Source organism: Gorilla gorilla, chromosome 7 (genome assembly GCF_029281585.2).
Source record: "Gorilla gorilla gorilla isolate KB3781 chromosome 7, NHGRI_mGorGor1-v2.1_pri, whole genome shotgun sequence".
Taxonomy (NCBI): domain Eukaryota; kingdom Metazoa; phylum Chordata; class Mammalia; order Primates; family Hominidae; genus Gorilla; species Gorilla gorilla.
This window is the reverse complement of record NC_073231.2, coordinates 72,779,427-72,806,612: the sequence shown is the minus strand read 5'-3', so window position 1 is coordinate 72,806,612 and position 27,186 is coordinate 72,779,427. Positions and strand designations below refer to the sequence as shown.

General features: G+C 43.9%; 1 protein-coding gene across 2 annotated transcripts in view; it reads left to right on the top strand.

Annotated features, from left to right (window-relative positions):
* Window positions 1-27,186, top strand: part of UBE2V2 (ubiquitin conjugating enzyme E2 V2) — a 50,014-nt gene that overhangs the window by 1,413 nt on the left and 21,415 nt on the right. The window contains exon 1 of one of the 2 annotated variants that reach the window (XM_063709292.1): window positions 22,342-22,391. The exons of the other annotated variant lie outside the window; for it this stretch is intronic. The gene's annotated coding sequence lies outside the window, so the exon portion shown is untranslated. Of the gene's footprint in view, window positions 1-22,341; window positions 22,392-27,186 lie in introns of those variants that run through there. 2 annotated transcript variants of the gene reach the window in all.

Here is a 27,186-nt window from a genome sequence, read left to right as displayed (position 1 = left end):
GGGTTTTGTCATGTTGGCCAGACTGGTCTCGAACTCCTGACCTCAGGTGATCCACCCACTTCGGCCTCCCAGAGTGCTGGAATTACAGGTGTGAGCCACCGCGCTCGGCCTGATCTGCCTTTTCCTAGACTTCGTTGAAACAAGAGTATAGAGCAGTGTGATTTAATAGTTTATGCCATCATTGCGTAATAAAATGAATTTTCAAATCTATATGTACTGAAATGGAAGGCTTTGAATATATGTTGTAATTGTTGCTTTAGAGTAATACCTCAGGATACATTCTGCATACATTTTAATTAAGTGGTGTCTTTTACATCTTTATTACATACAGGTGTCATAGGTTTTAAGATCTTTAGCAGTTCTAGTGTTGGGGTAGTATACATACTTGGGTCAGAGCTAGCTAGTAAGGCAAGGATTGTTTTAAGAGTGGAATTTTAGTGTTATGACTTTACTGTGCTTGCTGAAATCTAATCTGTGCTCGTTAACGGGGCCATATCTTTATAACAGTTGTGCTTAGGACCTCTTATAGATTTTTGAAAATTTAGTAATAAAATAATGCATTTTAATTTAATACTTTTCATTTTCCTTTTGTGGGTTGCATTATTAAACACAATTTTTTCATAACACTATACATGAGTGTATGTTAATATTTTGAAAAGACCAAAGGTTAGATGATATTAATGGCAAATACTTTTTGTTAATCACTTTTAGTTGTTTTGGAAGTTGAATATAAATTATAAAGATTACTGATAAATTATTAGCATATTGTACATAGGGAGTCTGTATTTTTTTTTTTTTTTTGAGATGGAGTCTCGCTGCATTGCCCAGGCTGGAGTGCAGTGGCATGATCTTGGCTCACTGCACCCTCCTCACCTCAGGTGATCCACCCGCCTCAGCTTCCCAAAGTGCTGGATTACAGGGGTGAGCCACTGTTCCCATCTACTAGTTTTTTTTTTTTTTTTTTTGAGACCAAGTCTTGCTCTGTCACCCAGGCTGGAGTGCAGTGGCGCGATCTTGGCTCACTGCAACCTCCGCCTCCCAGGCTCAAGCGATTCTCCTGCCTCAGTCTCCTGAGTAGCTGGGACTACAGGCGCGTGCCACCATGCCCAGCTAATTTTTTGTATATTTAGTAGAGACGGGATTTCACCATATTGGCCAGGATGGTCTTGATCTCTTGACCTCGTGATGCGGCCTCCCAAATTGCTGGGATTACAGGTGTGAGCCACCGCGCCTGGGTTTGTTTGTTTTTTTTTTTTTTTTTTGAGACTGAGTCTCGCTTCTTTGCCCAGGCTGGAGTGCAAGGGCATGATCTCGGCTCACTGCAACTTCCACCTCCCTGGTTCAAGCAGTTCCTCTGCCTCAGCCTCTTGAGTAGCTGGGATTACAGGTGCATGCCACCACGCCCAGCAAATTTTTTTGTATATATTCATTTTTTTTGTATTTTTTTTTTTTTTTTTTAGTAGGGACAGGTTTTCATCATGTTGTCCAGACTGGTCTCAAACTCCTGACCCCAGGCAATCCGCCCACCTTGGCCTCCCAAAGTGCTGGGATTACAGGTGTGAGCCACAGTGCCCAGCCTATTAATTAGGTTTAATTTTACTATTAGCTATACTTTTGTTTGCTTTTTGGTAACATGGGAAGTAAATAGTACCTGTGTATTTGTGAAAGCAGCATGATACAGCTTAAAATTTAAAATTAGATGAGCTACATCAATGTAATGCACGTGTTTGTTTGAAACGGAGTCTCGCCTTGTTGCTCAGGCTGGAGTGCAATGGTGCGATCTCGGCTGACTGCAGCCTCTTCCTCCTGGGTTTAAGCAATTCTCCTGCCTCAGCATTCTGAGTAGCTGGGTTTACAGGCATGCGCCACCATGCCCAACTAATTTATTGTATATATATTTTTTCTAGTAGAGATTGGGTTTCACCATGTTGGCCAGGATGGTCTCAAACTGCTAACCTCAGGTAATCCATCCGCTCCGGCCTCCCAAAGTTCTGGGATTACAGGCATGAACCATTGAGCTTGGTCTAATACACGTGTTTTTTTATTTAAGCCAAAGTATCTCGATAACAGTTGTTTAAGAGGCCAAAAAGAAAAACCCTGACAAATATGTTTTGATCTTTAGTTCAGTGTGCATCATATACCTTAGCCCCTTTAACCCTTCCTTCTACTGGAAGAGAATTTTGGAAGGAAAAAACTTTTAATTAGACTAAGACTTTTTGAGACGGAGTCTTGCTGTGTTGCCCAGGTTGGAATGCAGTGGCATGCGATCATGGCTCACTGCAGCCTCGACCTGCTGGGGTCAGGTGATCCTCCTACCTCAGCCTCCCGAGTAGCTGCGAACACAGGCACGCATTGCCACACCTGGCTAATTTTTAAATTATTGGTAGAGACAGGGGTCTCCGTATGTTATCCAGTGTAGTCTGAACTCCTGGACTCAAGTGACCCTCCTGCCCTGGCCTGAGGTTAGGATTACAGGTTTGAGCCACTGTGCCTGGCCAGATGGAGACTTCTAAGCAGAAACATTTTTGGCCATCCCATCTGGTCTTCTTATTTTGCAGATGAGAAAACTGAGGCTCAAACAAGTAAAAGGCTATATATAGGTGGTTACTAGTACAGGCAAGACTAGAATCCAGGTCTTTTACCCTTAGTCTGATGCGCTCTCCATTATGAAGAACCCTGAATTTGGAATATTTCTCAGAACATGAATCTTAATTACTCCCTTTCACACTTCCCTTCTTAGCACAATCCTTGTTTCAAACTCTTAGATCCTTCTCATGGATGAAAGGGGAACGTAGCCCTCACCAGCTAGGTTCTCCTTTTCCGAGAGACAGAGTTACCCATGCAATTCAAGAGTATTTCACAGGACAGAGGTTAAGAAGCTACTCTCGGGAATAGAAACTTGATACTGTTTAGTACTCATGATTCAAAGTTTTATTAGATTCCAGCATTAATAATAACAATTAGTTTAGATAGAAAAGTATGTGCAGGCCGGGTGGGGTGGCTCACACCTGTAATCCCAGCACTTTGGGAGGCCGAGGCGGGCGGATTACCTGAGGTCGTGAGGTTGAGACCAGCTGGACCAACATGGAGAAACCATGTCTCTACTAAAAATACAAAATTATCCGGGCGTGGTGGCACATGCCTGTAATTCCAGCTACTCGGAAGGCTGAGGCAGGAGAATCTCTTGAACCCGGGAGGCAGAGGTTGTGGTGAGCTGAGAGCATGCCATTGCATTCAGCCTCGGTAAGAAGAGCGAGACTCCATCTCAAAAAAAAAAAAAAGAAGTGTGTGCAATAGTTTTAAAAAAATACAATAGTTTTAGTTTTACAGAAAAGTTGTGAAGATAGTACAGAAAGTTTCCATGCACCTCACATTCAGTTTTCCCTGTCAATTTCCTTTTTTTTTCTTTCGGGATGGAGTCTTGCTCTGTCGCTCAGGCTGGAGCGCAGTGGCGTGATCTGGGCTCACTGCAACCTCTGCCTCCTGGGTTCAAGTGATTCTCCTGCCTCAGCCTCCCGAGTAGCTGGGATTACAGGTGTGTGCTGTCACACCCGGATAATTTTTTGTATTTTTAGTAGAGACAGGGTTTCACCATGTTGGCCAGGCTGGTCTCAAACTCCTGGCCTCATGATCCGCCCTCCTTGGCCTCCCAAAGTGCTGGGATAACTGGTGTGAGCCACTGCATCTGGCTTCACTGTTAATTTCTTATATCGGTATGGTACACTTGTCACAATTAAGGAACCGATATTGACACATTTATTATTAACTAAAGTTCAGATTTCCTTAGTTTTTCTTTAATGTACTTTTGCTGTCCTAGGACTTCATCCAGGATACCACATTACATTGTAACGTGAAACTTTTTTTTTTTTTTTGAGATGAAGTCTCGCTCTGTGGCCCAGGCTGGAGTGCAGTGGCGTGATCTTGGCTCACTGCAAGCACTGCCTCCCGGGTTCATGCCATTCTGTGGCCTCAGCCTCCGAAGTAGCTGGGACTATAGGCGCCTGCCACCACGCCTGGCTAATTTTTTTTGTATTTTTAGTAGAAGTGGGGTTTCACCGTGTTAGCCAGGATGGTCTCGATCTCCTGACCTCGTGATCCACCCGCCTTGGCCTCCCAAAGTGCTGGGATTACAGGCATGAGCCACCGCGCCCGGCCCACATGAAACGTTTTACATTTATCACTTAGGTAATATTAGTGGTACAGTGAAGCTCTAGTCTCTTTGACTGTAGATGCCTGGAAAATGTCTTTGAGTAATGAGAAACTCAGAAAAAATTGATGAAAGAATATGTTTTCTGCTATGTAGGCAGAAAACAAAACCAAAATATAACCTACTAATTGCCTTCTTCAGAAGTGGGTAGCATTGTATGTACTGGAAGAACTAGTGTACTGAGTTCCCTGCTGCCCCTGACAGACTACTGTGCCACCATGGGCATGTCAGTTAATCACTAAACATTGCTTTTCCCATCCCATCTGTGAAAAGATTGGACAACATCATCTTGTTTTCCTCTTTAGATGAAGATACTTGGATATGGACAGAACTTGGGTGTGGTGATAGAAGAGAATTACATAGTTTAAATCATAACCTAGAACTTGGGAACTAAACAATAGAAGAGCTGAACTATGGTAGTCTACTGTATTTCCCTCTTGAGGCTTCCATAACTGGCCTGGTTGATTTTTCTAGGTCATTTGGGAGCCTGAATTCTCTTGATAAACATGCTTTTGATAATATGGTACAACTTCACTGTACAGGCAGTCCTTTGAACGGCAGTTTGCAGAGGTAAAAATGGCCATGCAAAAAACTACTCAAAGCAGTCTTAATAATTGGGAAAATTATGGTTATTCTGAGACCTTCAAAAATGTCAAAACATTAAGAACTCTCCCTGTTTAGAAATATGCAGGAAAGGGCCGGGCACGGTGGCTCACGCCTGTAATCCCAGCACTTTGGGAGGCTGAGGGGAGCGGATCATGAGATCAGGAGATGGAGACCATCCTGGCTAACACAGTGAAACCCTGTCTCTACTAAAAATACAAAAAATTAGCCGAGTGTGGTGACGGGTGCCTGTAGTCCCAGCTACTCGGGAGGCTGAGGCAGGAGAATGGTATGAACCTGGGTGTCGAAGCTTGCAGTGAGCTGAGATCGCTCCACTGCACTCCAGCCTGGGCAACAGAGAGAGACTCTGCCTCAAAAAAAAAAAAAAAAAAGAAATGTGCAGGAAAATGAAACCAGTAAAATTAATGTTTAGTATGTCATAATTTAAAGTATCAGATATTAAGAATTAAAATGTTTTATTTCGTTAAAAAAAGCTTGTTGGCTGGGCGTGGTGGCTCACGCCTGTAATCCTAGCACTTTGGGAGGCCGAGGTGGGTGGTTCACGAGGTCAGGAGATCAAGACCATCCTGGCTAACATGGTGAAACCCCGTCTCTACCAAAAATACAAAAAACTAGCTGGGCGTGGTGGCAGGCGCCTATAGTCCCAGCTACTTCGGAGGCTGAGGCCACAGAATGGCATGAACCCGGGAGGCAGTGCTTGCAGTGAGCCAAGATCATGCCACTGCACTCCAGCCTGAGTGACAGAGCGAGACTCCATCTCCAAAAAAAAAAAAAAAAAATTAAGGCTTGTCAAGAGTAGCTTGAGGCTGGGTGCAGTGGCTTCCACCTGTAGTCCCAGCACTTTGGGAGGTCGAGGTGGGTGGATTACTAGAGCCTAGGAGTTCAAGACCAGCCTGGGCAATACAAGAAAATCCCATCTCTACAAAAAATGCAAAAATTAGCTGGGTGTGGTGATGTGCACCTGCAGTCCCAGCTACTTGGGAGGCTGAGGTGGAGTATGGCTTGAGCCTGGGAGGTTGAGGCTGCAGTGAGCTGTGATCGTGTCACTGCACTCCTGCCTGGGCGACAGAGCAAGACACTGTGTCAAAAAAAAAAATTAATTTGAACAATGCTTGCTAATGTTTTGAAGTACATTATATGTACATTGTGGAATGGTTAGATCTAGCTAATTACCAAATACATTATCTCACATAGTTATCATTTTTGTGGTGAGAATACTTAATAGCTACTGAGTATTTTTCAAGAATACAGTATGTTGTTAACTAATCACCATGCTATACAGTAGTGCTCTTGAACTTGTTCCTCCTGACTGTAATTACGTATCCTTTGTCTAACATCTTCCCAATCCCCACCCCCGTAACCCCAACCATCCTAACCTCTGGTAACCACCATCTCCTGTCTACTTCTGTGAGATCAGTTTTGACTCCATATATGAGTGAGATAATATGTATTTGTCTTTCTGTACCTGTGTTATTTCAGTTAACATAATGTTCTCCAGGTTCATCCATGTTGTTGGAAATGAGAGAATTTCCTTCTTTTTTATGATTGGAACAGTGTCCCACTGTATACGTATACCACATGTTCTTTATCCATTTGTCTGTGTGGTTTTTTTGTTTTTTTTTTTTTTTTTTGAGACGGAGTCTCACTCTGTCACCCAGGCTGGAGTGCAGTGGCGCGTTCTCAGCTCACTGCAACGTCCACTTCCTGGGTTCAAGCAATTCTCCTGCCTCAGGCTCCCTAGTAGCTGGGATTACTGGCACCCGCCGCCAAGCCCGGCTAATTTTTTGTATTTTAGTAGAGATGGGGTTTCACCATATTGGCCAGGTTGGTCTCAAACTCCTGACCTCAAGCAATCCATCTGCTTCGGCCTCCCAAAGTATGGGGATTACAGGCATGAGCCACCGCGCTCAGCCTATCCATTCGTTGGTTGATGGATACTTAGGCTGATTCTATATCTTGCATATTTTGAGTAGTGCTGCAATAAAATGGGAGTGCAGACCTCTCTTTGACATACTGATTTTATTTTCTTTGGCTATATATGCAGTAGCAGGATTACTGGATCATACGGTAGCTCTATTTTTAGGTTTTTGAGGAACTCCATACTCTTCTTTCTCCATATGGTTATACTAATTCACATTCCCACCAATAGCGTGCTTAGATTATCCTTTATCACCACATACTCACCAACACTTGTTATCTTTCATCTTTTTTTTTTTTGAGACGGAGTTTGGCTCTTGTTGCCCAGGCTGGAGTGCAATGGCATGATCTCGGCTCATTGCAACCTCCGCCTCCTGGGTTCAAGCAATTCTCCTGCCTCAGCCTCCCGAGTAGCTGGGATTACAGCCACGCACCACCATGCCTGGCTAATTTTGTATTTTTATTAGAGACGGGGTTTCTCCATGTTGGTGAGGCTGCTCTCGAACTGCCAACCTCAGGTGATCTTCCCACCTTGGCCTCCCAAAGTACTGGGATTACAGGCGTGAGCCGCCGTGCCCAGCCTTTTTTTTTTTTTTTAATTGAGACAGAGTCTTGCTCTGTCGCCTAGGCTGGAGTGCAGTGGCGAGATGTCAGTTCACTGCAACCTCCACCTCCAGGTTCAAGCGATTCTCCTGTCTTAGCCTCCCGAGTAGCTGGGATTACAGGCACCCGCCACCATGCCTGGCTAATTTTCATATTGTTAGTAGAGACATGATTTCACCATGTTGGCCAGGCTAGGCTGGTCTCAAACTCCTGACCTCAGGTGATCCACCTGCCTTGGCCTCCCAAAGTGCTGGGATTACAGGCGTGAGCCACTACGCTTGGCCTCATCTTTCATCCTTTTGATTATAGCCATTTTAATAGGAGTGAGGTGATACCTCATGTGGGTTTTTTTTGCATTTCTTTGATGATTAGGGATGTTGAGAATTTTTTTCATATACCTCTTGGCCATTTGTATGTCTTTTGAGAAATGTCTATTCAGATCTTTTACCCATTTTTACATGGGGTTATTTTCTTGGTATTGAATGGAGTTCCTTATATATTTTGGTTATTAACCCCTTATCAGATATATAGTTTACGAGTATAGTGAACCATTCTGTATGTTCTCTCTCTCTCTCTTTTTTTTTTTTTTTGGTGGAGTTTCGCTCTTGTTGCCCAGGCTGGAGTGCAATGGCACGATCTCAGCTCACTGCAAGCTCTGCCTCCTGGGTTCAAGGGATTCTCCTGCTTCAGCCTCCTAAGTAGCTGGGATTACAGGCATGTGCCACCATGCACTGCTAATTTTGTATTTTTAGTAGAGACGGGATTTCTCCATGTTGGTCAGGCTGGTAATAAACTCCCGACCTCAGGTGATCTGCCTGCCTGAGCCTCCCAAAGTGCTAGGATTACAGGCGAGAGCCACCGCGCCTGCCAGTTCTCTCTTTATTGTTTCCTTTGCAGTGCAGGAGATTTTTAGTTTTATGTGATCCAAATTGTCTGTTTTTGCTTTTGTTGAGTGTGCTTTTGAGGTCATATCCTCCAAAAATCATTGCCCAGACCAATGCCATTGACTTTTCTTCCTGTTTTCTAGTAGTTTCATCGATTGCCTTTTTTTTTTTTTTTTTTTTCCTGAGACAGTCTCAACCTGTCACCCAGGCTGGAGTGCAGTGGCATAGTCACGGCTCGCTGCAGCCTCAACTTCCCAGGCTCTCACCTCAGCCTCCTGAGTAGCTGGGACTACAGGTGCACGCCACCACACCTGGCTAATGTTTTGTATTTTTAGTAGAGATGGGGTTTCGCCATGTTGGCCAGGCTGGTCTCGAACTCCTGACCTCAGGTGATCCACACGCCTCGGCCTCCCAAAGTGCTGGGATTACAGGTGTGAGCCACCATGCCCAGCCGCACAATGCCCAATTTTGCCAATTCTTTTCAACAATACTGGAAGTCCTAGAAAGAGCAATAAGACAAGAGAAAGAAATACAAGGCATCTTAATTGGAAAAGAAGTTAAACTGTTCCTGTTTGCAGAAGACATATGATGTCAGTGTTTATTGTTATAAAAACTTCTGTCTTAAAACTGCTTTTGCTGTATTCCATAGGCTTTGTATGCTGTGTTTCAGTTTTCATTTGTTTCAATAAACTTCCTAATTTGTTTTTTAATATCTTCAATGACCTATTGGTTGTTCAAGAGCATGTGTTTAACTTCCATGTTTTTGTGAATTTTCTGAAGATCCTCCTGTTAATGATTTCTAGTTTTATACCATTGTGGTCAGAAAAGATATTTGATATGATTTCCATCTTCTTAAATTTGTTAAGACTTATTTTGTGGCTTGACATATGATCTATCCTTGAGAATGTTGCATGTGCAGCTTAAAATAATGTATTATGCCACTGTTGAATGGTATGTTCTGTGTATGTCTGTTAGGTCCATTTGTTCTATAGTGTAGCTTAAGTCTCATGTTTCCTTGTTGGCTTTCTGTCTGCATGATCTGTGCATTGCCAATTGTGAGGTGTGAAAATCTCCTACTGTTACTGTATTACAGCCTATCTTACCTTTCAGATCTATTAATATTTGCTTTATATATTTAGGTGCTTTGATGTTGGGTGCATATATATTTACAATTATTCTCTTGCTAAATTGACCCCTTTGTTATTACATAATGACCTTCTTTATCTTTTTTTACAGTTTTTGATTTAAAAATCTATTTTATTGGGGGCCAGGCATGGTGGCTCATGCCTGTAATCCCAGCACTTTGGGAGGCCGAGGCGGGCGGATCACTTGAGATCAGGAGTTCAAGACCAACCTGGCCAACATGGCGAAATCCCATCTCTATTAAAAATACAAAAATTGGACCGGGATCGGTGGCTCACACCTGTAATCCCAGCACTTTGGGAGGCCAAGGCAGGTGGAGCACGAGGTTGGGAGTTCAAGACCAGCCTGGCTAAAATGGTGAAACCCCATCTCTACTAAAAATACAAAAATTAGCCAGGTGTGGTGGCGGGCACCTGTGACCCCAGCTACTTGGGAGGCTGAGGCAGAGAATTGCTTGAACCTGGGAGGCAGAGGTTGCAGTAAGCCGAGATCACGGCACTGCACTCCAGCCTGGGTGACAGAACAAGACTCCTGCTCAAAACAAAACAAACAAAAATTGGGCGTGGTGGTGGGCTCCTGTAGTACCAGCTACTCGGGAGGCTGAGGCAGGAGAATCACGTGAACCCGGGAGTCGGGAGATTGCAGTGAGCCTTGATTGCGCCACTGCCCTCCAGCCTGGGCAACAGAGCGAGACTGTCTCAAAAAAACGGCAGGGCATGGTGGCTCGTGCCTGTAATCCCAGCACTTTGGGAGGCTGAGGCTGGCGGATCATGAGGTTAGGAGTTCGAGACCAGCCTGACCAACATGGTGAAACCCCGTCTCTACTAAAAATACAAAAATTAGCCGGGCGTGGTGGCACATGCCTGTAATCCCAGCTACTCAGGACGCTGAGGCAGGAGAATCACGTGAACCTGGGAGGTGGAGGCTGCAGTGAGCCGAGATTGCGCCACTGCACTTCAGCCTGGGTGACAGAGCTAGACTCCGTCTCAAAAAAAAAAAATTAGCCAGGCATGGTGCCATATGCCTATAATTCCACTTGGGAGGCTGAGGCAGGATAATTGCTTGAACTCAGGAAGTGGAGGTTACAGTGAGCCAAGATCCTGCGACTGTACTCCAACCTGGGCAACAGAGTGAGTGAGACTCTGTCTAAAAAGAAAAACAAAAATGATTTTATCTGATATAAGTGAAGCAATTCTTGGGCTTTCTCTCTCTCTGTCTCTCTTTTTTTTTTTTTTTTTTTTTTTGAGACAGGGTCTCCCTATCTAGGCTAGAGTGCAGTGGTGTGAACATGGCTCACTGCAGCCTTGAACTATTGAGATCAGTGATTTTCCTACCTCAGCCTCCTGTGTAGCTGACCACAGATGCATGCCACTATGCCTTGCTAATTTTTTATATTTTTTGTAGAGATGGGGTCTCAACATGTTGCTCAGGATGCTTTCAAACTCCTGGGCTCAAACAATTTTCCCTCCTTGGCCTTTCAGAATGCTGGGATTATAGGGTCTTGTTCTCTCTTGATTTCCATTTGCATGGCATATCTTTTTCCGTTCCTTCACCTTCAGTCTACATGTGTCCGTACAGGTGAGGTGAGTCTCTTGTTGGCAGCATATAGTTGGGTCTTGTTTTTTTTAACCATTCAGTCACTCTATGTCTTGATTAAATAATTTAATTCATTTACATTTAGAGTAATTATTGATAGATGAGTTAATACTGCCATCCTGTTAATTGTTTCCTATTTGTTTTGTAGCTCCTTTCTTCCTCTCCTATGGTCTTCTTTGGTGGTTGATTTTCTCTAGTAGTATGTTTTTGATTCCTCGCCTTTTTATTTTTTGAGACAGTGTGTTGCTCTGACCTGATCATAGCTCACTATAGCCTCCAAATCATGGGCTCAAGCCATCTTCTTGCCTCAGCCTTTGGAGTAGCTAGGACTATAGGTGTGTGCCACCAAACCTGGCTAATTTTATTTTCCTGTAGATACGGGGTCTTGCCATGTTGCGCAAGCTGGTTTGAACTCCTGGGCTGGAGTGATCCTCCTGCCTCAGCCTCCTGAGTAGCTAGGAATGCAGGCATGTGCCACTATGCCCAGCTAATTTTTTTTTTTTTTTTTAATTTTTGTAGAGACAACATCTTGCTATATTGCCCAGGCTAGCTTTGAACTCCTGGCCTCAAGTGCTCCTCCCACCTTGGGCTCCAGAGCACTGGGGTTTCAGGCATGATCCACTCTGCTGGCTTGTTCTTGCTTTTTATGTTTTATCTATTATAGGTTTTTTTTTTTTTTTTAAGATGGATTTTCACTCTTGTTTCCCAGGCTGGAGTGCAATGGCGTGATCCCGGCTCACTGCAACCTCTGCCTCCTGGGTTCAAGCGATTCTCCTGTCTCAGCCTCCTTAGTAGTTGGGCTTACAGGCGGCCGCCACCACGCCCAGCTAATTTTTTGTATTTTTAGTAGAGACAGGGTTTCACTGTGTTGGCTAGGCTGGTCTCGAACTCTTTTTTTTTTTTTTTTTTTGAGACGGAGTCTCGCTCTGTCGCCCACGCTGGAGTGCAGTGGTGCGATCTTGGCTCACTGCAAGCTCTGCCTCCCAGGTTCATGCCATTCTCCTGCCTCAGCCTCCTGAGTAGCTGGGACTACAGGTGCCCACCACCACGCCCGGCTAATTTTTTGTATTTTTAGTAGAGATGGGGTTTCACCGTGTTAGTGAGGATGGTCTCAATCTCCTGACCTCGTGATCTGCCCGCCTTGGCCTCCCAAAGTGCTGGGATTACAAGTGTGAGCCACTGCGCCCGGCCGGTCTTGAACTCTTGACCTCAGGTGATCCACCCACCTCATCTTCCCAAAGTGCTGGGATTACAGGTATGAGCCAATGCGCCTGGCTCTCTCTTTTTTTTTTGAGATGGAGTTTTGCTCTGTCACCCAGGCTGGAGTGCAGTGGCGTGATCTTGGCTCAGTGCAACCTCTGCCTCCTGGGTTCAAGCAATTCTCCTGCCTCAGCCTCCTGAGTAGCTGCCATTACAGGTATGCACCACCACGTCTGGCTAATTTTTAGTAGAGACCGGGTTTTACCATGTTGGTCAGGCTGGTCTGGAACTCCTTACCTCAGATGATCCACCTGCCTCAGCCTCCCAAAGTGCTGGGATTGCAGGGGTGAGCCACCACGCCTGGCCAGTGATTCTTATAAATCTGTGATTTTCTTTTTTTTTTTTTTGAGATGGAGTCTCACTCTGTCATCCAGGCTGGAGTGTAGTGGTGCGATCTCGGCTCACTGCAACTTGTGCAGGGTTCAAGCAATTCTCCCGCCTCAGCCTCCTGAGTAGCTGGGATTACAGGTGTGCGCCGCCACGCTTAGCTGATTATTATTATTTTTTTTTGTATTTTAGTAGAGAAAAGGGTTTCACCATATTGACCAGGCTGGTCTTGAACTCCTGACATCAAGTAATCCGCCCGCCTTGGCCTCCCAAAGTGTTGGGATTATAGGCGTGAGCCACCGTGCCTGGCCTAAATCTGGATTTTCTTTTTTTTTTTCTTTCTTTTTTTTTTTGAGATGGAGTCTTGCTCTGTCGCCCAGGCTGGAGTGCAGTGGCGTGATCTCGGCTCACTGCAAGCTCCGCCTCCTGGGTTCACGCCATTCTCCTGCCTCAGCCTTCCGAGTAGCTGGGACTACAGGCACCCGCCACCACGACCGGCTAATTTTTTTGTATTTTTTGTAGAGTCGGGGTTTCTCCGTGTTAGCCAGGATGGTCTCGATCTCCTGACCTCGTGATCTGCCTGCCTTGGTCTCCCAAAGTGCTGGGATTACAGGCGTGAGCCACCGCACCGGGCTCTGGATTTTCTATCTGAGGTTTATCTAAGGGAGGGGAGGGAAAGGGAGGTTATTGGGAGTGTTTTAAGTGTTTGATAGAAACGTATCTCTGTATCAGAGGTAGAATTTACAACCTGATGAGTTATCCTAAACATTTCCGTATTGCAGCTGTTATTCCTAAAGTGACCCTTTAGAATATTTAGTACTGTTCCTTTCTTTTTTTTTTTTTTCATTTTATTCTTCCTTTTACCTACTTCCCCAAGTAGGCTGCCTCTAGATAAAACTGTATATTATCGGGTAGGAAGAACTTGGTTCCAGGAGTTTTGGGACTGGGAAGATTGGACAACAGCTATGTAACCTGGGCTTCTTATTCTCTCTAGGGCTTATGAAGTGGTTACTAAAATCTAAAGTTCTATAGAAAAGGGCCAGTTTCCTCTAGGATTTGACCACACCTTTGAGGGATGCTTCATAAGAAAGCTGAACTTCTGGTGGATGGAGATGTAAATGAATATTGAGTTTGGTTTCAGGGAGCTGTTGTTTCAAAACAACTTTACTGAGATATAATTCACATACCATACAGTTGTCTATTTAAAGTGTACAATTCACTGATTTCTGGCATGTTCACAGATATATGTAACTGTGGTCATTTTAGAACATTTTATCACCTCAGAAAGAAACCCTGTACCCTTTACCTCTCACTGTTCTATACCTCCAAACCTCAGCCCCTGACTACTATAATCTGTCTCAATAGATTTACCCATTCTGTACTTCCATATGTGTAGAGTCATATATTATGTGGTCTTTTGTGACTGGCTTCTTTCACTTAGCGTAATGTTTTTAAGGGTCATCCATGTTGTAGCATGTATCAGTATTTACATGTTTTTATGGCTGAAGAATATTCCACTGCATTGGATACACCACATTTTTGTTTATTCATTCATCATGTTAGTGGTGTTTTCCACCATCTGGCTATTGGGAATAAGGCTGCTGTAAACATTTATGTACACGTCCCCCCGCCCCCCGCTTGAGTAGATACCTAGGAGTGGAACTGCTGGGTCATGTTAACTATGTTTAGCTGTTTGAGGAGCTGCTAGGCTGTTTTCCAAAGGGAGACTTCTTTTTTTTCGAGACGGAGTCTCGCTCTGTTGCCCAGGCTGGAGTGCAGTGGTGTGATCTCAGTCCACTGCAACCTCAGCCTCTTGGGCTCAAGTGATCCTCCTGCCTCAGCCTCCCACGTAGCTTCGATGCCACGTAGCTTGGATGACAAGCCTGCGCTACCACGCCTGTCTAATTTTTGTATTTTTAGTAGAGACTGGGTTTTGCCAAGTTGGCCAGGCTGGTCTTGATCTCTTGACCTCAAGTGATCTCCCTGCCTTGAACTCCCAAAGTGCTGGGATTACAGGCATGAGCCACTCTGCCCGGGCCCAAAAGGAGACCATTTTGTATTCCTACCAGCAGTATATGAAGGTCCCAGTTTCTCCACATCCTTACCAACACTTATTATCTGACTTTGATTCTAGCCATTCTAGTGGGTGTTAAGTGGTATCTCATTGTGGTTTTGATTTGCATTTCCCTGATAACTAGTGAGATTGAGTATCTTTTCATGTGCTTACTAGTTTTTATTTATTTATTTAATTTTTTGAGACAGGTTCTTGTTCTGTTGTCCAGGCTGGAATGTAGTGGTGCAGTCTTGGCTTACTGCAGTCTCCACCTCCTATACCCAAGTGATTCTCCTGCCTCAGCCTCCTGAGTAGCTGGGACTACAGGCACGCGCCTTTATGCCTGGGTAATTTTTGTATTTTTAATAGAGATGGTGTTTCACCATGTTGCCCAGGGTGGTCTTGAATTGCTTGGCTCAAGTGATCCACCTGCCTCAGCCTCCCAGAATTGTGGCATTACAGGCGTTAAGCCACTGCACCTGGCCCTTTACTGGCTATTTATATATCTTCTTTGGAGAAATGTCTATTCAGATTCTTTATTCATTTTTTTTTTTGTTTTTGAGACGGAGTCTCACTCTCGCCCAGGCTGGAGTGCAATGGTGCGGTCTTGGCTCACTGCAACCTCTGCCTCCTGGGTTCAAGCGATTCTCCTGCCTCAACCTCCCAAGTAGCTGGGATTACAGGTGCCCACCACCACGCCTGGCTAATTTTTGTATTTTTAGTAGAAATGGGATTTCACCATGTTGGCCAGGCTGGTCTTGAACTGCTGACCTCGTGATCTGCCTGCCTTGGCCTCCCAAAGTGCTGGGATTACAGGCATGAGCCACTGTGCCTGGCCCCTTTACTCATTTTCATTTATTTATTTATTTTTGAGCTGGAGTCTTGCATTGTCATCCAGGCTGGAGTGCAGTGTCATGATCTCAGCTCAGTGCAACCTCCATCTCCCAGGTTCAAGTGATCCTCCCACTTTAGCCTCCAGAGTAGCTAGGATTACAGGTGTGTGCCACCACACCCGGCTTTTTTTTTTTTTTTTTTTTTTTTTTGAGACAGAGTTTCGTTCTCGTTGCCCAGGCTGGAGTGCAATGGCACAATCTTGGCTCACTGCAACCTCTGCCTCTTGAGTTCAAGCAATTCTCCTGCCTCAGCCTCTCAAGTAGCTGGGATTACAGGCATGTGCCACCACACCTGGCGAATTTTGTATTTTTATTAGAGATAGGGTTTCACCATGTTGGTCAGGCTAATCTCGAACTCCTGACCTCAGGTGATCTGCCCACCTTGGCCTCCCAAAGTGCTGGAATTACAGGTGTGAGCCACTGCGTCCAGACCAACACAGCTAATTTTTTTTGTAGTTTTAGTAGAGACGGAGTTTCACCATGTTGGCCAGGCTTGTCTCAAACTACTGACCTCAAGTGATCTACCTACCTCGGCCTCCCAAAGTGTTGGGATTACAGGTGTGAGCTACTGCACCCGACCCCTTTACCCATTTTTAAATTGGGCTGTTTGTCTTTTTATTGTTGAGTTATTGGAGTTCTTTATATATTCTGGATACAAGTCCTTTATCAGATGTATGGTTTGCAAGTATTTTCTTTCATTCTGTAGATTGTCTTCACTTTCTTGATGTTGTCCTTTGGAACCCAAAAGTTTAAAATTTTGATGAAGACCAATTAATTTTTTTTCCACTTCATTTAAATGCAGATTCTGGCTTTTTGTATGTAGCTCATCATCTAGCTGGTACTTTGTTTTAAAAACAATAATGTTCAGGCCAGGTGCAGTAGGAGGCCAAGGTAGGCAGATCACTTGAGGTCAGGAGTTTGAGAGCAGCCTGGGCAACATACAGAGATCCTGTCTCTACAAAAAAATAAAAAAATTAGCTGGGCACAATGCTGTGTGCCTATAGTTCCAGCTCCTCAGGAGGCTAAGGCAGGAGGATCACTTGTGCCCAGAAGTTCGAGGTTGCAGTGAGACATGATTGTACCACTGCCCACCAGCCTGGGCAACAGAGTAAGACCCCGTCTCTAAAATGAACACACAAACATCAGAGAACCATGTTTCATGCAGGATATGGTCAGAAACTAAAATATAAATGAATAAAAACAACCTGATGAAGTACTGTGAGTTCTAGTTGATGCTCTGGTTGTGATTACTGTATGACTGAAGGGCAGGAGTCTGAGCTCTTCTTGCCAGGTGAGGTTTAATCTCACTAAAAAAAGTTCGATAGCCAGATACCATGCATACTGTAAACAGTTTTATTCTTTGGAAGTAGTATAATTATGCCAGAGGTTTTTCAATTTATGGATTGGAATGTTCTTGAAAAGTACAGACAGTGCATTGCTTGGTGTACTGCTCTTCATGCCATTGTCATCTGCTACCTAAATTATTGATTGTTGTTTACTAAACAGTACTGATGTAAATGGTTATGTCCTCAGAGGAAATACTTATGTTATTGAGAAGTCTTTAATTTTCTCAAGTTTTTACCTCATAAACAGTGATTTGGAGAGATATCTGTTTATTTTGCTTAATATGGCTTTCTGACTGTGGAAGCCAGCTACAGCTTCCTGGACTCACAGGTGAGCAGTTATGCCCATTTAATAGTCTCCATTAGAAGACCTCACATCTTTTAAAGTGCATGCCATCCTAATTTTACTTAGAAATTAAAACTAGAGAGGAACCAGAATATATTAGCTTACTTAACTTTCTTCCACTCGCTAGTGTATTCTAAGGGAAGTCTCCGTTGATAGTTCTGCAATAAACATTCTTAGCTACCTCACTGGAGAATGTGAAGTAACTGCTACATTCATTGGCTTATCTCATTGGGATATCTGTAGTGTATCCAGGTGAAATCTTCTGCAATAACTTACTGCATTATATTTGGATGTATTCACTTACATGGTTAGTCTTCCCCACTAGATAGTAATGTCCTGGAGAAAGGATTCTGTGTTCAGTATCAGCAACATCTGCTGTCAGTTTATACATATTGAGAGAAAGATTAAAAACAAACATTTGCCATAAATTCACCAGGTATCTATCAAGTGCCTGTTGTGTCATCATTTTCTATGGTACAGTTTCTTTCTATGTCAGAGATTTAATAATGAGAAAATAAAGGACTCAAGTAAAACCTAGCTTTTCAGGCTGGGCGCAGTGGCTCACGCTTCTAGTCCCAGCATGTTGGGAGGCCCAGGCAGGCAGATCACTTGAGCCCAGGGGTTCGAGACCAGCCTGGGCAACATGGCGAAACCCCGTCTCTACTAAAAATACAAAAATTAGCTGGATGTAGTGGCATGCGCCAGTGGTGCCAGCTACTTGTGGGGCTGAGGTGGGAGAATTGCTTAAGCCTGGGAGGTGGAGGTTGCAGTGAGCTGAGATCGTGTACTCCAGCCTGGGTGACAGAGTGAGACCCTGTCTCAAAAACAAAAAACAAAACAAAAACTGGCTAGGCATGGTGGCTCACTCCTGTAATCCCAGCACTTTGGGAGGCTGAGGTGGGCGGATCACTTGAAGTCAGGAGTTTGAGACCAGCTTGGCCAACATGGTGAAACCCCGTCTCTACTAAAAATACAAAAATTAGCCAGGAGTAGTGGTGCATGCCTGTAGTCCCAGCTATTTGGGAGGCTGAGGCGGAAGAATCTCTTGAACCTGGGAAGTGGAGGTTGCAGTGAGCTGAGATTGCACCGTCGCCCTTCATTGTGGCTCTGGGCCACAGAGCGAGACTCTGTCTCAAAAATAAAAAACCAAAACACAAAAACAAAAATTAGCCAGGTGTGGTGGCAGGCACCTGTAATCCCAGCTACTTGGGAGGCTGAGCCAGGAGAAGCACTTGAACCTGGGAGGCAGAGGTTGCAGTGAGCTGAGATGGTGCCACTGCACTCCAGCCTGGGTGACAGAGCAAGACTCTGTCTCAAAACAAACAAACAAACCCCCCCCAACAAAAAAAAAAAAACAACAACTTAGCCTTTCCTTTTTGTAGATTGTAATATTTCACTGTTTTATTTTTAGTTTGCTTTTCTGAAGTAAAACTACTGAAAGAATATTTTAGTTCATATATATTCATTAAATCTAAAATCATGAAGCCGCTTATTTTCCCCTTATCTAGCTGAGTTAATATCTAACAGATAGATTCTAAATGAACTCTCCATATAGGTGGTGATTTTTTGGCAGTGGCTGGGGGTAGGGTGGTTTTGGTTACAACCTAAAGAGTAACAGCAGTATGATTAATTTCTCCTGTATGTAATGTATTCTCCACACCACAGCATTGAGATACTTTGCAAATCCTCTAATCCAGAGGTTTTTCCACTTGTGTTTGAAAGTGTAGTACAGATGCTTCAGATGTATGAAGTTTGACTTGAATTTGTTTTTTTCTTTTTTGAGACGGAGTCTTGCTCTGTCACCCAGGCTGGAGTGCGGTGATGTGATCTTGGCTCACTGCAACCTCCGCCTCCCAAATTCAAGCGATTCTCCTGCCTCAGCCTCCCGAGTAGAGGTGTGTGCCACCACTCTCGGCTAATTTTTTGTATTTTTAGTAGAGACGGGGGTTTCACCATGTTATCCAGGATGGTCTCAATCTCCTGACCTCGTGATCCACCCGCCTTGGCCTCCCAAAGTGCTGGGATTGCAGGTGTGAGTAAATTTTGTTTTTATAAATTACATTTTTTTCTGCTATATTTCATCAATTCTAAAACACATTGAAATATCCGAAGTGGATATATGTGTTATAGTTTAATTGGTAGAGTGTTTAAATTTTTTAAAATTATGGTATCATGTAGTTGGTTATGCCATCTTAGATTTGATCAAAGACAGTATTTAACAAAACTGTTAAGATGCCCACATTGAGGTGAATATATAATAGATTTCAAATACTGGATTCTACAAACATACTGACGTGTTCTCATTTGTTAACTGAATACTAAGCAATTGCGATCAATTTAAACTTAAATGTATTCTATTGAAATATATTTTTAATCTCATACAATTTTTTGAAATATTTTAGAGGCTAAAGTTGAAAATTGGTTTATCTGGTAAACCTTCATTTCAGCAAGAGAATATTACCTTCTGATTTTTTTTGGTGAATTATATAAATATAGTTTTTAATATTAAATCTATTTGTATAAATTCACAGTGTCTGAATGATGGATGTATTTCAAATTTAAAGTTCAGAAAAAGTGTAGCTGGGCATGGGGCTCACACCTGTAATCTCAGTACTTTGGGAGGCTGAGGCAGGAGGACCCCTTGAGCCTGGGAGTTTGAGACCAGCCTGGGCAGCCTAGCAAGACCTTGTCTCTACTAAAAATATTTTAAAAATTAGCTGCGTGTGGCGGTGCTTGCCTGCAGTCCCAGCTACTCTGGAGGCTGACATGGAAGGATCTCTTGAGCCTAGGAGTTTGAGGCTGTAGTGAGCCATGATTGCACCACTGCACTTCAGCCGTGGCGACAGAGACCCTGTCTCAAAACAAACACACAGACACACATGCACACACACCCCAGCATATGCTTTGATGTCAATAATTGTGTATTATTGACATTATTGACATTATTAATGTCAACAAATAGTGTTCTTGAGAGTGGGGTTGTAACTGATGTTTTTGAAACAGCCAGTGGGGGTTATGGGCCCAGTTAGGATTCTGGAACAGTTTTCCTGAGTGTAGAACTGTGGTGGGGCTTATGATTCATACTCATTTCTTTGCTGGATGAATGTTAAAAGCGGATAGGATGGCAGACCCACTCAGCAAGGAATTCCACTGAGGATGCCTTGAAAGGAGCAGGGGCATACCATCCAGAGCACAAGACAGAGTAAAGTTATCACATGAAGGACTCATTTGCTTGAAAAGACTTGACTTTTCTTAGTGTCCTCAGATATTCTAACAACTTTACAAGGCAAAAAGACTCAGTGATTTTTTTATTCTTTTTCCATTTTTTTTTCCTGAGACAGTGTCTTTCTCTGTTGCCCAGGCTGGAGTGCAGTGGTGTGATGTCAGCTCACTGCAACCTCTGCCTCCCAGGTTCAAGCGATTATCCTGCCTCTGCCACCTGAGTAACTGGGATTATGGCCAGCTTTCACCACCACGCTGGCTAATTTTTGTATTTTTAGTAGAGATGGTTTCACCGTGTTGGCCAGGCTGGTCTCGAACTCCTGGACTCAAGTAATCCTCCTGCCTTGGCCTCCCAAAGTGCTGGGACTACAGGCATGAGCCACCACACCTGGCTCATTCCTTGTTTTTTTAAAATAAAATTTATTGTGTGTATTTAAGGCATATATATCATGTTATGAGATATATAGGAAAATGGTTACTATAGTGAGTCAAATTAACATATTCATCATCTTACAGTTACCTGTTTTCCTCCCTGTGGCAAGAGCAAAAATCCTGACTATAGCAAACTCTTATTAAAAGTCCGCATGGCTGGGTGCGGGCTCATATCTATAATCCTAGCACTTTGGGAGGCCGAGGCAGGCTGATCACTTGAGCCCAGGAGTTCGAGACTAGCCTGGGCAACATGGCAAAACCCCGTCTCTACAAAAAATACAAAAATTACCTTGCATGTTGGCATGCGACTGTAGTCCCAGCAACTTGGGAGGCTAAGGTGGGAGGATCGCTTGAGCCTAGGTGGATGAGGCTGCAGTGAGTTTTGATTAAGCCACTGTGCTCTAGCCTGGGCAATAGAGGGAGACCCTGTTGCTAAAAAAAAGAAGAAAGTCCTCATGCTGTTCATTAGATCTGCAGACTTGTTCATCCTACATACCTGCTACTTTGTATCCCTTGATCTATAGCTCCCTATTTCCTTTCCAGCTCCAACCTTGGTAACCACTGTTTTTATTCTGTCTTAATATTTGACCTCTGTTTTCTTTTCCTTTTTTTTTTTTTTTTTGAGATGGAGTCTCGCACTGTCACCGGGCTGGAGTGCAGTGGTGCCATCTTGCCTCACTGCATCCTCCACCTCCTGGGTTAAAGCGATTCTCCTGCCTCAGCCTCCCAAGTAGCTGGGATTACAGATTCCCGCCACCATGACGCCTGGCTAATTTTTTTGTATTTTTAGTAGAGATGGGGTTTCACTGTGTTGGCCAGGCTGGTCTCGAACTCCTGACCTTGTGATCCCCCTGCCTCGGCCTCCCAAAGTGCTGGGATTACAGGCGTGAGCCACCGCACTTGCCCTGTTTTCTTTTTTTAGAGATTCCTCACTCCCAATGAATTTTAAAAGTCAATTGTAGTTTGTCTTTGGATCCATACTGATGTATACATGAGAGTTTTTTTTATAATTATGATCAAAATATATGTGCTGCTATTAGGTCTCCCCCACCCCCCTCTTTTTTAACTTATACACAATTAATATAATTCATGTAGTTTAAAATGACTTTATATAATATTTTAAATTATGTGACATAGTTTGCCTGAATGTATACCAATTGGCTTCTTAAGTTTTTGCACTGCCAAATAAACGTTTTTGTTCAGATTGCTTTTCCAACCCCCCTCCCTTCATTTATTTATTGCTGTGTAACAAATTACATCAAAACTTTGTGGCTTCAAACGATGATTGATTTTTTTCTTATAATATGGGAGTTGACTGGGTGGTTCTTCTGCTGGTTTCACTTAGAGTCACTCATGTGGTTGCATCAGCTGGTGAAGGGATAGGCTTGTTGCCCGGGACGCCTTGCTCCCCCTCCCTGCAGCCTCTCCAGGTGGCCAGTTAGGACTTCCTCACATCCCGGTGGTGTCAGGGTGTTCAGAATTCTTATATGATGGTTGGCTTCCAAAAGAACGAAAGCAGAAGTTAGCATTCCTCTTACAAGGTGAGTGCCAGAACTGGCCTTAGCATTGCTGCTTCCCTATTTATTCTTTTTTTTTTTGGAGGTGGAGTCTCACTCTGTCGCCTAGGCTGTAGTGCAGTGGCACAATCTCAGCTCACTGCTACTTCTGCCTCCCGGGTTCAAGCGATTCTCATGTCTCAGCCTCCAGAGTAGCTGGGACTACAGGTGTGCACCACCATGCCCAGCTAATTTTTTTTTGGTATTTTTAGTAGAGACGGGGTTTCACCATATTGGACAGGCTGGTCACAAACTCCTAACCTCAGGTGATATACCCACCTTGGCCTCCCAAAGTGCTGGGATTACAGGCATGAGCCACCGCGCCCTGCCACTGCTCCCCTCTTCTACTGATAAAACAGGTAGGAAGGTTTGCGCAGCTTCAAGGGGAGGAGGGGTGTGCCTGGGCCTGGAGGGTGGAGGATGGCTCACAGCACTCTGCAGGCATTCTGCGCCCTGTTTTTTTGTCCTGAGGGGAAATTTCACAAAGTAGCATTTAAGTCAAATCACAATACATATTTAAAAATTGTTGTTTTTTATGTATGTATGTGTGTGTGTGTGTGTCCGTGTGTGTGTGTGTGTGTATATATATGTATGTATGCTTTTTTTTTTTTTTTTTGAGACTGGGCCCAGGTTCAAGTGATTCTCCTGCCTCAGCCTCCGCAGGAGCTGGAATTACAGGTACATGCCACTATGCCAGAGCTACTCAGGAGGCTGAGGCAGGAGAATCACTTAAACTCATGAGGCGGAGGTTGCAGTGAGCTGAGATCATGCCGCTGCACTGTAGCCTGGGTGACAGAGTGAGACTCCGTCTCAAAAAAAAAATTGGAAGTTGTATACCTTGTAATTATTACTTTTCTCCCCTTGCCTTTAATTTCTTTTTTTTTTTTTTTTTGAGACCGAATCTCACTCTGTCACCCAGGCTAGAGTGCGGTGGCGTGAACAAACATGGCTCACTGCAGCCTCTACCTCCCAGGCTCAAGTGATCCTTCCATGTTAGCCTCCGGAGCAGCTCAGACTACAGCTGTGCACCACCATGCCTGGCTAATTTTTGCATTTTTTGTAGAGATGGGGTTTTGCATGTTGCTCAGGCTTGTCTTGAACTCCTGGGCTCAAGCGATCCTCCTACCTTGGCCTCCCAAAGTGTTAAGATTACAGGTGTGAGCCACCACACCTGGCCAATTAAAAAAAAAAATTTCTTAGGATAGGGTCATGTCTGATGTTCTTAAGTAGTGCTCCAAATGAAATGAAGGAATATTAAAGGAGGAGGAAAATCAGACTTCACTTACTAGTGGGAGGAATAGCAAAGAATTTGTGGCCATCTTTAATTTGGTATAGAGTATAATGATTCTTGACTCAAAAAAATATATAGATATTTTTTGAGACAGAGTCTCACTCTGTCACTGAGGCAGGAGTGCAGTGGTGCGATCTTGGCTCACTGCAACGTCTGCCACCTGGGTTCAAGAAATTCTCCTTCCTCAGCCTCCTGAGTAGCTGGGATTACAGGCACGCACCACCACGCCGGGCTAATTTTTTGTATCTTTAGGCTAGAGACGGGGTTTCATCATCTTGTCCAGACTGGTCTTGAACTCCTGACCTTGTGATCCACCTGCCTTGGCCTCCCAAAGTGCTGGGATTACAGGCATGAGCCACTGCCTGGCCGACTCAAAAATATTTTTTCAATTGTTGTTGATACATAATATTTTACATATTTTGTGGGGGTACATGTGATGTTTCATTGTGTGCATAGAATGTATAGATCAAATCTCAGGGTATTTGTGGTATCCAGATTCTTGACTTATGACAGATAGTTAATATATATGAGCTGGCCAGGCGCGGTGGCTCACGCCTGTAATCCCAGCACTTTGGGAGGCCAAGGTGGGCGGATCACGAGGTCAGGAGTTTGAGACCAAGCCTGGCCAACATGGCAAAACCCCGTCTCTACTAAAAATACAAATATTAGCCAGGCATCGTGGCAGGCACCTGTAATCCCAGCTACTTGGAAGGCTGAGGCAGGAGAATCACTTGAACCCTGGAAGCGAAGGTTGCAGTGAGCCGAGATCGTGCCATTGCACTCTGTCCTGGGCGACAAGAGCAAGACTCTGTCTCAGAAAAATACATATATAGGTTATGAAGTTTTAGGAAGTGACATTTTGGGCATCACAGGGATTGGTTGTTTCTTTTAGAATCAGTCTATGAAAGGATAAGGCTTTAGAAATAATGTGTTTCAGCAGGGATTCTGACTAGGGATAGAGGTGGGGGATGGAAGCAAAGCGATAGGATTTCTCCTTTCTTTTGCCTCTTCTCCCCAGGGCAGTGGGTTGCCTTCCTGTACTAGGCTCTTGTGTGTTGGTCATTGAGATATATTGGGGTAGACAAAAAGTTGTATGTACACCACTGATACAGTTTAGTCGAAGTATGCAAAGTATAAAAAGAAAGCACTTTGCTCAGTCATCTGGCTAGGTTCTTAGTAGAGCAAAACTCTCGCTTTATGATGTTACCTCCTCCTTCTTACGCTTCTCCTTCTCTAATTGTGGTTTCTGTGTCTTGATGCCCTGCGGAACTTTAAGCTCCACAAGAGCAGGACTTTGACTATGATGGCTAGATCATGGGCCTAGCCACAATTCTTTGGCTCACAGTAGACATTTGGTGCTGTTAAAATGGAAATAAATAAATAAAACCAAAGAATTACAACAGTAAAATGAACCACAACTTTGTCTCAGTTAACTGAGTGCTTAACACTTCTTCCCTGATCATCCTATTTCTTGGTCTTTTATAACAGCTGATACTTTTCTCCTCCTCTTCCCTCCCAATCCATTCCCACGTTGCAGCAAAGTGAAGTTTATGCTTAAAACCCCTCCCTGAATCCTCATTGCTGCAGATAAAGGCTGAATTGCTAAGGGTGCCCTTCCAGGCCATTTCTGACTCTTCGCTCTCATACTCAGTTGCAGTCCCCAAACATTGCCCAGCATTCTCTCTCTCTTTTGTAATGTCCTCCCCACGCCTTTTTTGGCTCCACCTGTCCAATCCTCCCTTTTCTTTTTAAATAAAATATTTCAAACACCAGGAAAATACGTGAATACACATGTACCCACCCTGGCTGTTCACATTCTAATAAATTCTTGCTTCAGATTGTTTTTTGGAAACAGAACATTTCTAGTACATTTAAAGTCCTATTTTCACTTCTCAGTCCTAGGCCACTTTCTCTTTGCCCAGAGGTCATCAATATCCTGATTTTTATTATTTGTATTTATTTATTTATTTTGAGACAGAGTCGGACTCCGTCACCCAAAATGGAGTGTAGTGGCGTGATCTTGGCTTACTACAACCTCTGCTTCCTGTGCAAGTGATCCTCCCGCCTTAGTCTCCTGAGTAGCTGGGACTACAGGTGCGCACCACCATGCCCAGCTAATTTTTTTTTTTTGAGACAGAGTCTCGCTCTGTCTCCCAGGCTGGAGTGCAGTGGCGCAATCTTGGCTCACTACAACCTCTGCCTCCCAGGTTCAGGTGATTCTCCTGCCTCAGCCTCCCAGGTAGCTGGGACTACAGGTGCACGCCACCATGCCTGGCTAATTCTTTTGTGTTTTTAGTAGAGATGGGGTTTCACCATGTTGGCCAGGCTGATCTCGAACTCCTGACCTCAAATGATCCGCCTGCCTCAGCCTCTGAAAGTGCTGGGATTACAGGCGTGAGCTACCATGTCCAGCCACCCAGCGAGTTTTTTGTATTTTTAGTAGAGACAGGGTTTCACTGTGTTGACCAGGCTGGTGTCGAACTCAAGTGATTTGCCCATCTCAGTCTCTCAAAGTGTTGGGATTACAGGCATGAGCCACCACACCTGGCCCAATAATCCTGATTTTTTTTTTTTTTTTTTGAGACAGTCTTGCTCTGTCACCCAGGCTGAAGTGCAGTGGCGTGATCCCAGCTCACCGCAACCTCTGCCTCTTGGGTTCATGCGATTCTCCTGCCTCAGGAGAATTTTTAGTAGAGATGGGTTTGTATTTTTAGTAGAGACGGGTTTGACCATGCTGGCCAGGCTGGTCTCGAACTCCTGCCCTCAGGTGATCCACCTGCCTTGGCCTCGTAAAGTGTTGGGATTACTGGCATGAGCCACCGTGCCTCGCCCGACCCCTGATTTTTAAATATCTTTTCCACTAACACCTTTATACTTTTTGCTACATATGTATATATGTATAAAAACTATGTTTATTTATAGCTTCTATACCAGTTTATTCTAATCGCAGCAGTGAATGAACTTCCAATATCTACACGTTTGCCCAGATCAAGAATTATCAGACTTAGTATTTGTCAGTTTGGTGGCTAGAATAAGCCGTTATGATTCCCTGATTACTGATGAGGTTGAACATATTTTTATGTTTGTTGGTCATTACTGTTTTCTGTAAACCTTATTCCTAATATGTTCTCATTGTTCTCTAGGGTTTTCTTTTCCTTGTTGATTTCTAGGAGGAATTATTTCTGTATTTTGAATAACGTTCTTGTCTTCTATATGTTATTCACATCCTTTTTCAGTCTGTGGCTTACCTTTTCATTTAATCTGCCTATAATTGATTTTTATGTATACTATGAGATCAGATTGGGTTCTAATTTTATTTTTTCATATTGGTAAAATGTTCCAACACCATTAACTTTTCCTACTTTTTTTTTTCTTCTCTTTTGAGACAGGGTTTCACTCTGTGGCCCAGGCTGGAGTGCAGTGGTGTGATCACAGATCACTGCAGTCTTGACTTCCCTGGGCTCAGGTGATCCCCACCTCCTGAATAGC